This window comes from Pinus tabuliformis, chromosome 3_1 (genome assembly GCF_031772625.1).
Source record: "Pinus tabuliformis cultivar Carrire ecotype Pingquan chromosome 3_1, CPIR1, whole genome shotgun sequence".
In the NCBI taxonomy this organism is placed as follows: domain Eukaryota; kingdom Viridiplantae; phylum Streptophyta; class Pinopsida; order Pinales; family Pinaceae; genus Pinus; species Pinus tabuliformis.
Window position 1 is genome coordinate 904357544 of NC_142301.1, and position 20492 is coordinate 904378035.

Sequence of the window (20492 nt, forward strand, 5' to 3'; positions counted from 1 at the left end):
CATTTTCCATTAGCTTTCTCATTTCTTTTCAAGTCATGCTTAGGCTCAACTTTACGCTTCAAATACTCATAACAATTCTTCAACTTCCGGATGTCCTCCTCCAATGATCTAGGCTCATTGAACTCAATCTGATCTCTATATGCAAGTGAAAATCCATTGATGAATCTATGAACCTTGGCCTTCTCCTCCCTGAGGTAAGGAACATATCTCAATAGCTCCAAAATCTGCTAGTATACTCATCATTTGTCATAGAACCCATCTGCAACACATCAACTCCTTAGCTCTGTCATCATAGTACCTTTTTGATAATTACTTCTCCTTGAAGAGCCTTTCAAATGCATGGCAAGTCAAATATTCCTCATGTATACCTTTGAAATTATTCACGTCTTCCCACAAAATATCCACTTTACCTTTGAGACTGAAAGTGGCTATCTGTGCTTTGATGTTTTCTAATAATCATGCAATCGAAAGAAGTTATTCATACCAAGCAACCATGCTTCTGCATCCTATGATTTCTTCATCTCTCCATCGAACGTAGGTGGATTTTCTTTCTTAAACTCATCCAGAAATTATCCCCTATCACTCCTCTTGTAAGGATGATAACGATGACAATCATGAGGCTTATCAGAACTAGAATTGGAATAGTACTTATGTTTATCACCTCTCCTATCTGGAGTCTCCAACACCCTGCCATCTTTGATCGTGTCGGATCTATTCGACCTATGTCTACTAGGAGACCTACTCCCAATGCCCCATTATTTTTTTCTTCGTGTCCATGGTTGATCCAAAGTGGTCCTTGTCGCTACAAATCTGACAAGCTCTGAAGTAGTATCGCATTCACCTCTGCTTGTTTCTCTTGTGCCTACATGATTTTGTCATTGTCTGCTTTGCAATTCCTTATTTCTTCCTTTAGGCTTCTCAATGTGTCTTCCATGTCAGAAGAGTGCCCCACACAACACTTCCCATCTGATGCATAGGGAGATTCTATGTAGTCTACCACCTTGCTAGCCATCTGATCTCTTTCTTGCAAGGCATGCTATGTCAGCTAAACCAAATCATAATAAACCAACGTACCTTACCATAATTCGGAGAGGATTCCTTGTCTGCAAAATCATCAAATCAGTGTGATACATGCATAACATAATCATAACAACATATAGAAATATATAAAATAAGTGTATAAAGGCATACACATCATTCTAGCTAGGGTCCAGTCATCAATGCAAGGCCATATCAATAATGCATGTTATGACCTCATGCATCACAATAACCATTACTCCATTGCACACATTTTGTAACACGCCCTGGCAGGTCTACCAAAAGTAACTATGCCAACTGAGGTAAACATGAGAAGAGAGGATAATATGATCCAATTCGACCTCTTATGTCACCTTAAGGAAGTGGAATTGATGGAACATCACGTAAAGTCATCCAACATCATCAACAGGACCCTCACGAGATAAGACACCCACTCAGACAACCTGTCCCAGTGTCCCACTGCTATTATGCAAATCTTACGCCTCATTTGCTCTCATGCTATGGGCAAGGGAGTGACCAGCAACCTAAAGTCGCTCTCACAAGTTTTCCTACTAGTGACTGTGGTCCAAAATTACCAATTTTGTGCCAACGACCTCGTGATTTGAGCCACTCTTCTAGCCATGAATCCTAGCCTCTGCCAAAAACTTGTTGTAACTTTCAGAAATCATTAAAAACATGATAACCATGCTAATCAATCAAAAATCACCCTTAGGACTAGGTCTGAGCATCCCAGCTAGGACTGACATTTTTTCAAACACTTGGCATCAATCCAACCTACAGGTCTAGGATACAAGACAGAGCATAAATGACCAAAACAACTTATGAAACATCATCATAAAGATCATCGCCTTATCCATTGAACTACTAGATCATCAATTAAGTCTTGCATCCATCTATTAATAGTCACAAGTAAATAAATGAAATAACCATGACGTGAACCAGTCATTCAACCATGCTTATAACTAGCATAAACCCATGTAAATATCAGAGATATGAAAGGCATTAAATGCACATTTAAATTAGTGAAAAAAGTAAGAGAACTTAGCTTCTATTAATCATAGGAAAATTCGACCAGGTTCGGGACTTCCACGTACCACCCAACCAAAGACATGCCTGAACCAAATCTCTCTTTCATCCAGTGTCCCTCGTGCCATATTCCAAGCATGAATGTGGGATCTCATATAACAACCAATCCCATAAAAATCAAGGTAACCCAGAGGTTAAACCACCTCCACCCTCATCCAACCATGATCACACCAAATCCGATGCTCTGATCAAAACCGAAAAGAACTTGGAATGCCATCCGGAATCCATCACTACCCTTGAGTAATTTTTTGTCTCCATGTCTCTCATACTTTACCACAATCCAAACCTGGATCACTAGGCCCTAAACTAAGATTTATCCCTCATGCTTTACAGTGTATCTCACCAAAACTGGTCAAGGGATTCCTAGGCCTTTGAGAATGAACCTTGAGACCATCTTCGCCCTAGATTCTAAAATCCATCAGACAATTCCAAAGTTCCAAAACTGAAATAAACATCCCAACATACCATGGAATCTAGAAAAAGGCTAGGCTAGGTTGAAATCCATTGTCATAACTTAGCAAAACCATACACCAACATGTAAAGCCATGCATGTCCAAACTAGCTAGGAAATCACACATGTAAAATGTTACCTGCAAGTATTCCCTCTGAAGCTGCTTGTGCCTGCTTTCCTTTCCTTGATCCTTACTTTCTTTTCTTTTCATTTCCTTACGCTCCCTTTCCTTTGCACCAAACTATAGTGCTCCAAGAAAACTCTAAGTGATCAAGAGAGTTAGAGAGAGATGGAGAGAGTAATTAAAGAGATCCAAACTTGAACTTGAAAAAAGCCATGAATTGATCTTTAGAATCCTTTTTATGCATAAGGCCTCTAATTTCTTCATTTCCCATTATTTTCCTTCAATTTCCTCCTCACATGTAACCTGTGACCTTTTACCTTCCTCTTCCCCTAGTTTCCTTTATTTTCATAAACAAATGTGCCAAAAATTCCTTTTTGCCTTTTAATGCCTTTGCCTTAGCCTTTGCCAATTTTCCTTAGCAAAAGCACACATCCAGTGATGCCCACTAGGATATATTCTCCCAACATTCAGCTTGGAATAAGATTTCCTTAACCATGGTCTTAGTTTTCCTTTATTAACTTTTATTACATGAACTTTTAATCTACACATATGTATGAGCACAAGTAGTTGAGCATAAGTGATCAATTCTTGTAATCAACCTACAAGACTGATACATGTAATCAAAACATTCAAGAATGCACTTGACATACAAGGATGTAGTCAAGAGACATATAATCAACATGTAAGCCACATATAACCATATGCAACTAGTCATATACTTCCGATGATGCATCCCACAAAATCACATCAAGTTCCTCATGAAAACCTTACTATAATCATGATCAACACGATGCAATCCAGCAAGCACATGGAATGAAAGTGTAAGAGACACACATGCAACTAACATGCATGCATGACTAAGCACATTCACCCAATGAGAGTGCAACCAAGCTCTGATACCAATCTGTAGCACCCCCTCCTCCCAGGTCCAGCCAAGCAACCAGCCAGTCAGGGTAAACATGCGATGAGAGAGACTACTATAAGGGATTCAACTTCCTTGGTGACCTTAAGGAAATGGGACCGATGGAACATATCAAACAAACCCATCCACATCAACATGAACACCTTCAAGAGACATGTTAGCCACTCAGACATCTTGTCCCTGAGTCCCACTAATGATTTAAGCCTTTTAACCCTTGGTAACTCTCATGCTATAGGAAAGATAGTGACCGGAAGCTAAAGTCACTCTCACAAGCCTGTGTTCTAGCGTCCTTGGACATTTTCCAGAAGACCTGTGCCATTTTCCCCGAGATTTGAACCACTTTTCTAGCCCAGAATCGTGGCCTCTGCTCAGAACTTGTTATAACCTTTAGAATCCATCAAATACATGATGACAATATAAATAAATCAAAAATCAACCTTAGGACTAGGCCCGAGCATCCTCAACTGCGACTGACATTCTTTCAAACACTTGGCATCAATGCAACCTACATATCTAGGATACAAAACAAAGCATAAATGACTGAATTAACTTATGAAACATAACCATAAGGCTCACCTCCTTCTCCATTGAACTATTATATCATCAATTAGGTCTTACATCCATCCATTTAACAATTTTTAATTAAATTCATGAAATAACCATGACATGAACTAGTCATTTAACCATGATTATAACTAGCATAAAACCATATAAATGTCATAGATATGACAAATTTTAAATCCACATATAAACCAGTGAAAAAGTAAGAGAACTTAGCTTCTATTAATCATAGGCAAATCCAACCAGGTTCGGGACTTTAACGTACCACCCAACCATAGACATGGTTGAACCAAATGTCTCTTTCAGCCAATCACCCATGTGTCAAATTCCAAGCATGAATGTGGGATCTCATAGAACAACCAATCCATGAACAACTAAGGGAATCTAAAGGTTAAACCACTTCCACCCTCATCAAACCCTGATCAAACCAAAACCGATGCTCTAATCACAAAGGAACCAAACTTTGAATTCCATTTGGAATATGTCACTGACCTTGAGGAATTTTCTGCCTCCTCATCTCTCATGCTTTACCGCAATCCAATCTCAAATCACTAGGCCCGATACTGAGACTAGTTTCTCAACCTTTACTGTAATCCAAAACTGGATAACTACGCCACTACTACATGTAGGGGGGTTTTAAGACAATATTTAAGTCAACATTTGAGTCAATTGTCTTAACTTAAGACAAAAAGAAACTTGTGTATTGTCTTAAATATTGTCTGTAAGCAGGTGTGGCAAAATATAATGTCTCAAAAATTTGTCTCTATAAAGACAATATAGAACACATATTATTATTGTCTCTATAAAGACAAGAATTATTGTCTATTAAGAGACAATTTGATTTGTCTCTCTAGAGACAATTTCATTTGTCTCTCTAGAGACAACTTCATTTGTGTCTCTTTAGAGACAATTACATTTTTGTCTTTTTAGAGACAATAGCTGAGATTAAAAACATATTGTCTCTATAGAGACAATATGTCCATAATTAAAACTATTGTCCCTCTAGAGACAATATAAAAAATTATTTAAAAAAAAAAAAAAAATCATTTTGAATGTTCTTTCAAAGTAGTTTCACATTCAAAGTTCACAAGTAGTACTCATGTATGAGAGAAACCACCACAAAAATTGTTATCTGATAGAAACCAGCGCATATGGGTTATTAATATTACCTTTGTTTAGCAAGAGGGGATTCAATTCATTACTAAATTTACGCCCAAGTTTTACTTTGTGTTCCAACAAAACCTAGCACCCCTGTAAATCTGTAGGTTTACTCTGCCAATTAAATAATAACAAGCTGTGTGTGTGGAGCGCTCAGTCCAGCATTCACATTTCCACACTAGTAATTACCAACATCACAATGCAGCATTCCATGCCTGACGTGGTTTTCTTCCAACAGACATGAAGACAAGCAACACTTCAGAAAATATTGCTCGAGCATTAAACATGTCAAACCAACAGCAAATAAAGTGTGGTGCTTAAGAAATAAAACGACATAGAACTATTTCCTTCAAAGCCAAAGTTACCCAGCATTGGCATGAATATAAGTGATAAATATATAAAAGTGAGGACTGACAATTGATGTCGGAACACTCCTATAAAATCTAAATCACGCCAGCATTAATACAGAGCAGAAAATGCTTTCCTCCAAGACCACGTGAGCTTAACATGGCCACCCATATATAAATGCAATGTCCAGCCAGCATATTTAATTACTGTCAACTTTTCAACAACGTGCCATCTTATAAAGCTTTAATATCTACTTCAAATGGGAGTCAGAAGTTTGGATTTAATATGCTACCTTAGCTTTGATAAGTGTTCCATGTCCCAATTTTACTATAGTTAAAGAAGAATCTGTAGACTGTTGAATGGAAACGACTTTAGATTTAGACAATGCAAATCTTTATGCAGAAATCAATCGAGAGCCCAATTAATGAAATGGTGATACCTTTATGTGTTCGACAGACAACATACCCATAAGAATACCTAGGCAGGCTTGATAGCCATAGTTATCAACTATGTAAACCAATTTCAGAGTTAAAATAAATCCTCAGACATAGCTAGAATTTTCAGAGAAAGTTTTAACAAGCCATAATATATTACAAGCAACAATCATCGCAACTAGCATTTCCCCCAACAATACACAACGAAAGGCACTTGATCATTCTTGAAATATTTGAAGAGTACAAAAATTTCTTGTGCAAAATGTGCAAGAGTATATAATGGAAAAAATTGTCTTAGCATATAAAAATAGCTCTGTAATGGAGTTGAACTAAGATAGCTTAGCCAACTCCACCGATGAAAACATCTACACAGTACCCAAATCACATATAGAGAGATGCGATAATGCTATTCTAAGCCCCAAATACAAATCAGAATTAAATGTCGGAACTCAAGAGCAAACTCCAATGATACAAAACTAATTGAATCCGCCAATCCCTAAATATGCAAAAACATCTTAACAAAGCTATTCAAAAGCATCATAATCGTCATCTGGAAGGGGTTGGACCACAGCTACTACAAGTTCTGCCTCGTACCTGACAACATAAAAGATTGTAAGCCAAAGTTTCAATCTTTTAGAAATGGAACAAATTATTTCAATAAAAGTTAACAAAAAATAATAAGAAAATAGCATTCTACTTACTATTGCTGGGTTGCAAGGTCTATCTGAACCTCAGGAGGAGCAAGAGTAGGTGACTCCACAAAATGAAGGTTTGTATCCCTATAAAACTAACCCATTATAGAATCAATGCAAATTTTTTAATATAACATTCATATTAAGGAGCATCAGAAACTAGATTAAAGGTTCACCATGAGAGCTTCCGTGCCAAGTACAGGAATGGCTTCTCAGAGTTGTAGTTACCTTTTGCAGATATCTCATAGTACTGAAGATTCTTCCTTCTATGAAAAGTAACTTTCTTAGCTTTCACTTGCATATTCTTCACATCAACCTTGTTTCCACAAAGAACAATAGGAATGTTCTCACACACCTTGAAATTCACAAAGTTATTTAGCTAATCAATTTAGGCAGTTGTGCCACCACACAATTAAGGAACCTTCATTTCTACTTAGAGATCCAACCCCTCTATAAAGGAGATACCTGCAAAGATCTATGTGCCACGTTGGGATATTCTTGTAAGTCAATCAAGCAGTAACATAAAACATGATAAATTCACATTGCCCATGAATACTGCAACAAAAAAAATCCCAATCAGTAAATAAGAAGGAAACAAATAAATTCTTAGGCAGACCCGAAATTAGACAAGTGAATGGAATCATCTCAAGACCAGCATTACTCAGTAATGGCTTACAGCCTTTGGGCCGAGCCCCTTTCTTTAAGAGACATAGGTGTATATAATTAGAAAAATAAAAATAAAACAACGTCTGCTTGCTGCAAACTGTATCGACCCTAATCTAAGGCAAAGATTATTGCAGGTTGTGTTAAGATGCAGTAGAGAATTTCCTCTGTAATAAGGAAGGCCAAAAAGCGGAGTGGCGCAGCTAGAGACCCTCTCTGTGGACATTATCTAAGCCAAATAGAACACCCAAAAAGGAAAACTGGGTTTGGAATAGAATGGTTTAGCAGGTTGGTAGGGTTATTATCTTGTCCGCGTTTTAACTCTTTCCAGCATACAAGTATTAATAACCTGGAAGCAATCAGGAATTAATTCAAAAGAACATTGTAATTGAGGGGCAGGGTTCAGACCCTCTCAACAAGGGAGATTGTAAGCTTAGGGGATAAGACCCTCTTCAGTCAATTACATAAAACATCATATAAATTGTATAGGAATGTGCAGCTAAACCAAACAAAAAACGTGACATAGATAAAAGATGTGCAATACTATGAACTCATAAAACAAAAATGAGTACAAATTCCTGTACAGAAAGGTCGCGGTGCGGTAAACTTTAAACAAGCACAAACGAGGAAAGAATATTCTATCGTTAAAAGCAGTATACCCTCACAATAAATTATAGTCCAGCAAACAAGGAGCCTAATATGCCGTGGGAAAAATAAGCACAAGTGTGTGTTAAAATATATATACAGTTACAATTGTCCGAGCAGAGGAATTGCAGTCGGACATCCAAATTCAAGAGTCTAAATTTACATTTGTCATGTCCATGGTAACTGGAGCCTGGAGGGAACGAATAACCCTCCCCACCCTGGTTCAATAAAAAATAAAGGTGACCTAGAGGGTTACCCTCCTCTAAACACAAGAAAAACTCTGAAGCAAAACAGACATAGCCGCGGCCGGTAGGATTCCCCATACCTGGAACTCGGAACAGAACGAGGGTGGGGTTTTCCTTAGTCTTTAGGCTGTGTGAGGAATGGGTGCCTAACCCGTACAAGGAGCAACCTGAATAGCACATGTTAGACAGCAATAGAAGTAATGCAAACTGCAGTAAAACAAAAACTCAAGGAATTTATCCTTGTGCTTGCCAAGACACTTACCACTAAAGAAAACTCTGGCCAATGAATGAACAACACTCGTTCCAGTGCTGTAGGAGGACCCCATTGCCGAATAACCCTGCAAATGCATGATGCATGAGCATAATCGAGAAGTTTATCAGTAAATCGAAAAGAACGCATAGCCAAAAGGTTACAGAAGGAACAAGACATTGTGCGGTTATCTACCTGAAGGGTTTGGAAATGAATCCTCCGGCATTTGAACAGGGTCTGTGAGCTAGGCTCTCCGAGACGGAATGCATGGACTGAACCAGAGCAAAGCCACAGAGAAAGTTCCCAAAAAAATGATCCCATCACCCAAGGCAAGCATTAGTTTAGGTGGCACCCCGCGGCGACGATCTGCGACCATTGGATTACGAAGTGTGCCCTCCACCGTTGATGCAAGGCAAAAAGACTGGACAGCCTATCGGCCTCATACAGTATGAATCAGAGCAAGAGATAATTCTCATAGTAATGGATAAGGGGTGCCACGTGATGGCTAAAGGGAAAACATAAAGTTACCCCCGGAACCATTGCCGCATGGTTAACATGCGTCCAAACCATACAGATATTTTTATTAAAGTTAAAAAGAAGTACACTAATCCCTTAAACCATACCCGTATGACAATTGACGTGCATAAAGTGACATAAGGTAAATGAATCATAGGAAATTGTATATATAATTCCAAAGGGTAATCCCGGGTATGTAAAGCATTATGACTATATATATATATATATATATATATATATATATATATATATATATATATATATATATATATATATATATATATATATTATTCTTGAGAAATGGGGTCATGACAGTACATCATGAGATTGTGGTCTTAACCAGATGTCTGGCGAGGCCAAGGGCTCGTTTTCCTCGTAATCGCTTTAGAGGCCAGAAAGAAATCAAAATGCCTTGACTGTAGGTTTTCCAAAAGCCAATGCAGATAAGGAAACGTCAACATTAAATGCTTTATCCTACTTCTATATGATATTTTCCTGGGGAGCTTATGCTTTCATAATAAATTTTATTACAATACATGTTTTGCTATGTATCGTCACTCGTTGTTCAGGTTGTGGTGTTGGAGAATTACATAATTCATATTGTGCTGACTAAGATTTTCTACGTGGAAATAATCCTTATACCCTCTCTTGGGGTGTTGTGTTTATTACATTGGCGAAAACATTGGTTGCATTAGTGGCAAATATTCACTTATGAAGGCAAATCTAGTTAATCCTCCTCCATATGCTTAAAGCAATCAACGGTGAACATTGTCACATCCTCAAGATCTACGAAACCTCAGAAGCATCATATGCATGATGTTTATGCTAAGACGAGCCCCAAAATGCGATTTAGTCAAAGTCCAGAGTACTTCCAAAAGCCAAATCAAAACCGCCGTGAGTGTCAAAAATAGACTCAACAAAACCACTTATAGGAATTCGCTAAGAAAAAGTAAATAAGAGAGACAAAACTAGTGAAAAAATAAATAAATAAATAAATTGTTGTTTTATAAACCCCACCAATTTGCTAAATGCCAAATTATTTAACTGCCATATTGGTGAATTCTCCACGTAGAACGATACAAGTAATAAACATCACAACACTGATGTCATTAAGAGATATATGATAATAAGGCAGAGAGAAAAGAGGTGTCAAGCACACGGGAGAATGTGAAAGATGAGAGACAGAGAGGCTGCTTTAAGGCAAGACGAGTTTTTAAAGAAAAAAACTTAATAGGTTGCATGTGTTAACCTTAATGCATTAAGGTTATTAAAATTAGTGCTTATATTTAACGGAAGTGATAATATACATATACATTAATATTAAAACAATATAATGGACACCATGTCATATAACTCGTTAACATAAAGTATATAATGGGTTGAGGTTATAATCAATATTTATGGATGAGTATAATTTTTTATTAGAAAAAATAGGATTTATAGGATGTGGTATTATGAAAATATATTTAAATTAAATTTTAAAATTATAAGTAAAGGTTTATATATATATATATAATGAGTGTTATTTTATATTATATAAAACATGTATTAAGTATAGTATAAAAATGACTCACCAAGTTTTAAGGAATGAGAAGGAATTTATATAATGTGGATTTAGTCATTTAATAAATTAGATAATAGAGCTTAAATTTGTTTAATTGTTATTAAAGTATTATGTTGAAATGAGTAATAAAAACTGAATTTTTTTATTTAATATTAAAATATTATGTTGAAATTGATAAGTTGTTATTTTACTTTATTATTTATTGGAAGTGTGAATATTTATATTATTATTATTTTTAATATATTGTGTGTGTGGTATTTTGAGTTAATAAGAAATTTAAGTGTCAATTGATTATCGATAAAGAATTTATTGTCAAACATATTAGGCATACCAAATCATTCATGGATGGTAATGGTGATGGTGGTTCCAAGCATTTCAAACTATAAACTAAAGATTTAATGAGTGAAAATTAAGGTGGAAGAATCCCTAGTCTAACTTGAAGATGAATGAATCTATGATAAAAGATATCAAGTGGGAACTTGATGAGATAAGCCAAGATTCACAATGAAAATCATGCAAGTGATGGATAAATCACTAGGGGACAACAAGCACATCATTTCAATTGTGGGGACTTGAACCCAAACTGCTCTAGTAAGAGCCAAGTATCTTGACCTATTGGGCTACAATGGAAGCATAACAATGGATTAAGCCTTCATGCAGGTGGATTAAGCATAACCTAAGACTTAAATAAGGATGACCTCATGTATGTGTTCCATTTGGATAAGCACAATATGTATAGTGATCATGGAATTTTAACATGATATTGATGATTTAAATGATTGTACAAACGATAATATCTTAACATTGAATTTGACTCAAATGTCCTTGGGGAAGGAAGAATATTCGACAAGAGGTTAAGGCTCAAGATGATGAGACTCATTTGAAATTTAATGATGTACTTAGATAAGTATACCTATGATGTAATGGTTAACTTCCTAATAGAAAGAACAAGAAATGTATATTGAAAAAGTAATTGGTACCTTGATGAAAACATGACACTAATAGTACTCATGGGATAACATAATCCTATTCAGGGTTGGACCACATCCTCACATAGATCCTAGAGGGATGTTGAACTATTTATACAAGTAAATGAAATTAATTCATGATAAGAATGCTTATGGTGTATTGTTGTTCTATATTTGATAAGTATTGAGATGATTCTCATATTAACGATGTTTCATGATATGATGGTATGTGGTAAATGTATATAGTTCTAATGAGAGCTTAACGATGTATATGTGGTGCTTATTTATTTATTTTTTATGATAATGATGTTGAATTATCATGATGGATATGATATGCATAGGGATCATGATGTAAATTGACATGTGGTTCATTTATTATGAGATGTCATGATATATCCTTGATGCTGATATGTTGATGTTATAACTTATGAGAGTATTTTATGATGTGAAACATGGGGTAATTGCATGCAAATTTTATGACATTCAAGAGTGTGCAGATCTTTACTATTCAAAATGTTGTGATAATAATCACTTTATGTTATTAGGATGAAATGAAAGTGTTGGCATCTGGACTATTTCTCTGATACTATGATTATAACTAATGCATTGATTGCATGTTGAGATGTGGTGATTGACAGGAAATCCATGAATGGGATGAGAGGCCCGATTTATTTGATGATCTCATGGGCGCCCATACCTGCGAGGGAGAATATGTAACACCATATGAACCAGGGACAACCAAAATCAACACTACATATGCTAGTGGTTCTTTTGTATTGTATAGCTCTTGATGGATAGCTCTTGAGGGGCTATGGGACCATCTTGAGAGGGGTAGCTGATGGTTCCCTATGCTAGGTCAAGTGCTTGCAATGGATTAAAGATCAACTTCTGCTGCAAAGTCTCACGAGGAATATGATTATGCAATAACTACACCTGAAGAATTGGAAGTCAAAGTCTAGGACTCATTATAAAGAAGCGGTTCAAACAATAACCACTAAGTTTTGAATGGGATCTAAAATTTGACTTTCTCAAAATTGAATGAAGTTGGAACCACTCTGAAAAAAATCGAAACAATTAATGTTAATATTAAAAATTTAAGTAAAATCTGACATTATCCTTATCTTTCCTTTTCAAAAAGGAAAGATAAGGAGAATGTCAACTTTACTTTAACTTTAAAAATTAAATATTACCATTAATTACTAGGGTCAGGTTTTGTAGGGCCCTCGAGTTAATAATTTTTTTCTTTTCCTTTTCAGTATTTTTTTATTAAAAAATTATTATTTGGTGCTCATTAGCTATGTTGCACTACATTCTTCAGAATTGGTCAGTTTATTAGAGAACTAGTGAATTTGGTGTTTTAAGGTCAGTTCAATACAAGACCGACCTTATCCAATCTGAACCACCAAACTAGACTAGTACAACTCTAAAACCATTGGGACCAACCAATTCCACTAGTTCTAGGCTAGTTCCAATAAGAGTTTTCCCTTCTCATCTTCCTCTGAAGTCGTTTTGTTGGATCCTTTCAGGAATGGTGATTTGGAAAGTGCCATAAACTGTCGAATTTTTGTGAGCACCTAAGATCATAAGTAGTTAAGCCTTGGCAAACAGAAATTTACAAGGACCTAGTACAGACATCCCAAAAGATATTTAGTGAGGATGTGCATGAAAGGAACTATTACAGACCTCCCAAGATACTTAGTGAGGACGTGCATGACCAAAAAGCATAAAAAAAAATATCCACCCTCAAAAACCATGCCCAAAACATTGAAGTGTGGTGCAAAAAAAATTGCTGGTAGGCTATTAATGCTACCAACAATCATTCTCTCTCTAATTTCACAAGAAGCTCCTAATCAAGCTACCTCCTCCACTATGGTTATAGAAATTTCTTGCAACTGTGTGAGCTACAAGAAATTAAAACTACCTTCAAATCTCCACCAATTTTAGGGGACTTGACTTCTCTTCATGCCCCAACTATTTTGGGTTGATTGATCAGTTAACTAGATGATCACCGAGTTTGACTGAAGTCCCACAGCTTAAATGACCTTCCACTGGTTCCTCCAAAAGTTAGAACTAGTTTAACTGACAACAACCTGAGATAATTGACCTTTATTGCCACAAGTTAGCAATCGCATATGCAGAACTGAACTCTAACTCCTCCAACTCAAATTTATTGAGTAAACTAGGTGACACAAGCCATGTCACACAAGTTAACATCATCCAAGTTGTCTGTTGACATGGAAATTTGAATTTTTTCAATTTAATCAAGGAAAAATCAAATTGAGAATTTCTTGCTGCATTTTTCAACACATAGTTCATTGGAATGTATTACTTTCACTATGAACTTGGCATAGTTCACATGTTAAGTTCATAAGGTTTTGGGCTGATGTGGTTCTATGTGTTGTGTATATAAATAATAGGTGTCCAACTCATGCTATTAGAAACAAGACTCCCTATGAAATGTGGTATGGCCACATTCCTTCGGTGAGGCATCCCAGGGTTTTTGGTTCCTCATATTATGCCTTCATACCTAAGGAACAGATTAAAAAACTCAGTGAAAGGAGTCACAAAAGTATCTTCTTTGGGTACTCATACCTCCAAAGCATACCATCTCTATGATGAAGTGAATAAGAAGTTTATAATATCTAGAGATGTGATCTTTCTTGAGTCTTCCAAGATTGACAATGTTGTTGAGTGGTAGCTTAATTGTTTGGATATATTCGAACATGCAAAGTATTTTCAAGAGTTTGATAGTGAGATTCCACATCTCCTTCTCTTAGCGCTATAATTTCTATGAAGAGCCTTGAAGAAATCAGGTTGAAGGAAATTCCTTCGCCTGCTTTGTCAAGAAAGAGCTAAGAGACTATTGGCAGCAGGTAGCCAAATCTGACAAGTGGTGAGGGTACATGCAAGATACAAAGCAAAGATTAATGCAAAGGAGTAATGTAGAGGAGTGTACTGACTACATACATATCATCAAACATCTTTCATCCCACTTAAGATGCCTTGCATCATGCCTGGTTAGTCATAAGATCATGTTGGTCACAACCTCAGTAGCTTAAATAAACAAGTTGTAATACTCTTCATCTTCTAAGCTATGTAATAAACAAGTGAAAGGGAGCAAGACACGTAGATCAAACACATGGAATGACTTTCAGTTCTTGCAACCATGAATGTCATTGAAGACGAAATGATACGACAATGATAAGCAAACTTTTAAGCTACATTAAGAGGTGTATTTCAAAAGATGTGCTTTGTTTTCCATACCTAGCCTCCAAAGGGTTATGCATTAGATGGAGTCTTCATGCGGTCCTAATATTCTATCATACCTTGGGTTTCTTGGTCTGCTTGTTTTTCTCCTCAACTCCTTGAGAGTCATCTATCATGTCATCTTTCTTCGTGGCCCTACTTGGGACGAGGCCCTGGGAGGACACATCTATGCAATTTTAGGTTGCAAGGCATACTGGGTAGTCAAGCGACAAAACTGCACAGTTTTTGGAGACAGTGGTTTCCGGCTGAGGGAAGGAAACTGGAGGAAACCACTGCGCATTTTTGAATGGTAAGGGAGGTTGGGATTTCTACGCATTGCATGGTTCGAACAAGCAACGGAAAATCTTGAGGGTTACATATGTGAAGTGTGTAGTTCGGGAAAGTTGGATGAGGCTAGGTTGCTAAGGAAACTCCGAAATTTAGCTAAGTGTGGGATCAGTGGAACTTATGTGAATAGTGATAAAACTTCACTACGATCACACACTTGAAAACTTATCGATACAACATAGACCATCCAGAGTATATAACACATACTTCACTTAATGCAACAACCTTTGTGGCAGCTTACAGCAAGTGCGGCTTCGATTATAGACACTGGGAGGATAAAGGCGACACTTGTGTAAGAGTGTGTGAAATGAGTGTTAAACATGTCTCATTCTCATAAATATTTCCCCTTGAAGCAAAACAAACCTCCCTTTGCATGACAAGCGATTACCCCCATGCCCAAAGATGACACATTCTATGTAAAGATAAAAGCATAAACGACTCTTAAGATCGAAAAGGGGAGCTTGAGATCATCAACTTACTAATAAGTGACTAAGGAACGATTGATCACAATATCCATAATAGGCTCTGAAATTTAAGTGCAGGCCAAAATTTTGGAGGGTGTTGTAGCCTCTACAACAGAGCCTTCACCTTCTTGCTAGCTTCATTTTCAACTACTGTCTTGAATTCTACAAACTCGGAGAATGTCTCATCTTTATTCCACGTGAAGAAGATCCAACACTTCCGTGAGAAGTCATCAATAAAAGTGACAAAATATTTGTGTCTGATAGTGTAGGTTGTCGAGAAAGGTCCATAAACATCATAGTGGATCCTTTCTAGGACTGCATGTGCTTTGTTGTCCTGATCATGGAATGTGGATTTTATGTACTTTTGTAATGTACATCCTTTGCATATATACTATTGCTTAAGTGCTCCTTTAGAGAGGTGAGTGGTTATTTGTTCTATAATATTCGAGGTACCATGATACAAATGACCAAGTATTTTGTGCCAAAGTTCATCGACATCACGACCTTCACTTTCTCCGCCTTAGTGCTTAATGTAGCACATTCTTCCACATCTAGCTTATACAGGTTCTTCACACGAACCCCAATCTGCTTCACTTGCCCCGTGGCTATGTGTCTCAGGAATGTTTTTCCTTTGTTGAATATCACTTCACAACCATGGTAAACCAACCACTCAGTGAATGCCAGTAGACAGACCCCTAATCCTTTACCTTTACCTTTTTTACTATCACCTCATAATTGCTGGTTTTGAAGGGGATCTTTGATGTAACGTCTAAGACCTTCCGCCATAATAACAAATAGAAAGGGTGAGAGAGGGTCCCCTTGTCGGATACCTCTGGACGGGTGGAAGGGGGTGGAGGGGGTCCCATTGACAAGAATTGAGAAAAAGGTAGAAGTAATGAGACTCATAATCCATCTTACCCAGGGGGGGTAAATCCAAAGGCTAACAGTATTTTTTGAATATATTTCCAGCTTAAAGTATCGAAATCTTTTGAGAGGTCGATTTTTAGGAGCATACCTGCCTTTTTGGTTTGCTTTAGGGAGTGAATGATTTCATGAGTGAGAATTATGCCATCAGTGATCTGCCTTCCTTCCACGTAACCTGATTGCTCCGGTGATATAAGAAGAGGAAGCAGGGGCTTGAGGCGTGTGGCGATCACTTTGGAGACAATTTTATACAATACATTGCATAGTGAAATAGGTCGGAATTTTTCCGCAGTCTGGCTATTCTCCTCCTTAGGATGAGGGCGATGAAGGTGGCATTCAAGGATGGAACCATCAATCTGTTAACTCTGGATTCCTCGACTACTTGCCAGACTTCCTCCTTGATTAGATCCCAGAAGTTGTGAAAGAAGTCTGAAGTGAAGTCGTCTAGTCCGGGTGCTTTCCCAACTTTGAGCTATCACATAGATGTCTCCACTTCCTGTAAAGAAATAGGCCTGAGGAGTATTTGATTGTGTTCCTCAGTTACGATCTTAGGAATAATCTTGATGATCTTCTCTATAGCTAGCAACTGATCAGTCTCTGTTCCCTGATGCACCCTCTAAAAGTGGGTGAGGAGTTCCTGTTCTATATCTTCATGCTTCTCTAGATGTTCCCCTTATCGATTTTGGAGGAGAGTAATGTTGTTGTGCATTCTCCGTTGGATAGTGGTATGGTGGAAGAACTTTGTATTGCGTTCGCCCTCTTTAAGCCATCGGATCCTCGATTTTTGTCTCCAAAGAATCTCTGCCTGTCTTGCTCTTTTTGAGATCTGCATTTGTAGTTGACGTTCTTGTTCTGCTATGGTTTCGGATCTGCCTTCAGCTATGATTCTCTGCTGTAATTTTTGCATTTCTTGTTCAAGAGTGTTTTGTGCCTGAAAGATATTGCCGAAGGTAAAGCGATTCCACTGTTTTATTTTTTCCTTGATATGTTTTAGCTTTTGTTGGAGCTTGTACATTTTTATTTTTTGACAAATTTGGTTGCTATTATAAATCTGAAAAAAGGAGGGAGACTGAGCTCCTGAAATACATGCTGAGTTGCCAAGAAGAGCTAGGGAAGAAGGAGTTACATCTTAAACAAAATTCCTCCTTAATCCTACCTTTTGGGCTTCTAAAAACTAAAGACCAAAGGTAAATCCTAACAAATTGCAGTAGTAAATAACAACATTTACAAAGCATATCAATCTATATTACTGTGGCTGATGTGTCGAGCAGTGGACTCTTCAGGTTTGTCGTCAGTGCTGACTTGCTTCAAGCTTGACGAACTTGTTGGAGCTGCGTTTTTCTTTTTTGTTGTTCCTTTTTTGTTGTTCCATTTTTCTGTTGTTCCTTTTCTGTTGTTCCGTTTTTTCTGTTGTTCCTTTTCTGCTGTTCCTTTTCTGCTATTCCATTTTTTCTGTTGTTTCGTTTTTTCTGTTGTTCCTTTTCTGTTGTTCCATTTTTTCTGCTGTTCCTTTTCTGCTGTATTTTCTACTATTCCTTTTCTGTTGTTCCATTTTTTTTTTGTTCCTTCGGGAAAATGGAACGGTAGAAACCAAAGGTATATCGGATGAGCTGAGATGTTGTTCTGATCCAGGAGGTCTCTTCATTATGGTATATGCTGAAATGATTCCATGCCATTGCAGATAAGGCAGCCCAGTGATCTGGCACAAGCTTTGTTGGCTTGACTATCCGCAATTTTATTGCGCGATCACAAAACATGATAGTAGCACACATATTTCATGGTGTGTCCTAAAATTTGGCACCATCTGATAATCTGCTGAAGGAGAGCATTGGGCAAATCCCTGTTCTAAACCATTGCACTGATGACTATCGTTGAGTCTCCAAATATCGTGACTGTGTCTATACCAAGCTTCCCAAGTTGGATAAGACCTTGGTAAAGGGCCAGGGCTTCTGCTCTATTATTGGAAGTGTGGCCAAGACCCACTCGTATGAGAGTATGTTATCCCCATTAGCATTAAAAATAACTCCTACCACCCCTGCTACCCCAGGATTCGACTTTGAGGCCCCATCGAAACAGAGATAATGCCTATAGTTGTTTTTAAGCCAACCTGCAAATTCTTCCTCTTTTAGCCTGATCTTCCAGTTAGGGGAAACATTGTTGTTTCTCTTGCTAGCAGCATTGCCCTTCTGATTGTTGGTGTTTTGGTCTAACAGGTGTCCAATGAAAATGTGTTCTTCTATGCTGAGTTCACTGACATTTATACTTCTCGGATTCTTAACTGAGATGATCTCAAGGGCAAGACTCCTTGCCTTGGTGAAAAGGCTTCTAACAGTCGAGTCCTTATCCTTAAAAACCTTCCAATTTCGTGCCAGCCAAATATTCCATAGCATATTGTGGGGAAGAATGTCCCAGACTCTCTTCACTGTGTTATTTTTCCTGTGCTGCCAGGGGTAGTTTTTTTTCCATTTGTAAAGAATTTCTCCTATGGTGTTTTGGGTGTTCCATGGGATTTGATTGTTATGAGACAAGTTCCTCCAGCAGTTGATGGCAAAAGGGCATTCAATAAAGAGATGATGCATTGATTCTTCAGCAGCTAAGCAGTTAGGACAACGAGAGGGGCCATTAATTCCCTTCTTTTTCAAGTTTTCGGCTATGAGGGTTTTCCCTTTGAGGAGGGTCCAGAGAAAAAACTTGATTTTTGGAATTGCCTCGGATTTCCAAACCACCTTCCAGTGGTGCCAACTTGGCATGGGGTAGCTGATGTTGCAAATATAATGGTGAGCAGCTTGGATGGTGTAAGAGGATCTGGATGGGTCCCAAAAAAACACATCAAGATCATTCTTTTTGACAGGGGCTATACTGTGCAAAAGGGATTGAAGGACAGAAGGACTTGCGTTAAGACTATTGGGTATGGCTTGGAAGGCCCAACTTGACCAAAGAAGGGTGTGAGGATCCCATTGGGAGATCTGGTCCAGGTAATGAATGCATGTTCTTTCAAAAAAGGAAAGGATAGGGTGGACTCCCCCATGTCTGTTTATTGGCTGCTGACCCATGATTCTGTCTGCTCCAATATTGATGCTTGCACCTCCCTTGGGGATTTTTGAAGTATTTTGAGCAATTAGTGGAATTTCTCTCTTGCATAATCACCAAATTTTGGAGGATTCTCTATTGGGAATATCTCGATCAAGAAGCTGTTGTCTAGGAAAATTGAGGTATTTAATTTCCAGAACTTTTTTCCACCATGTTTGGAGTCCAGTAATGAGTCTCCAGACAATTTTTCCTCCAAAGGCTAAATTGAGAAATTTAGGAGATCTAATTCCAATACCTCCTCGGTCTTGGGGCTGGATCACCTGCTTCCAATTAATCAAGTTGAATTTCTTTTTATCATTTTCCCCCCCTGCCATAGGAATTGGCGAAGGACGATTTCCATTTTGTTGTGGAAGGAGGCTAGAGCTTGAAGAAGAGAAAAATGATATAGGGGGAGAGAAGATATACCTAATTTAAGAAGAGTGAGGCGACCAACTGGGTTGAGCCAAATAGATCCCCACTGCTGCACTTTTCTTTTCATTTTGTCGACTACTATGTCCCAGACTTCTGCTCTAAAAGGTCCAGCACTTACAGGCATGCCCAAGTAAGAGAAGTGAATCCAATCATACTTGCTTGTGACTCCAAAGATGATGGCGATATTGTGAAGCACCTGTACTATTGTGTTCCAGCCATATATGCAGCTTTTCAAATTATTTAGCATTCCACCAGAGTAGCTCATGTATTTGTCAAGGAGAGATTTGAAGCGCTTGGCTATTGTGGCAGAGGCCCCTCCAATCAGCAAGGTGTCCTCGGCAAAT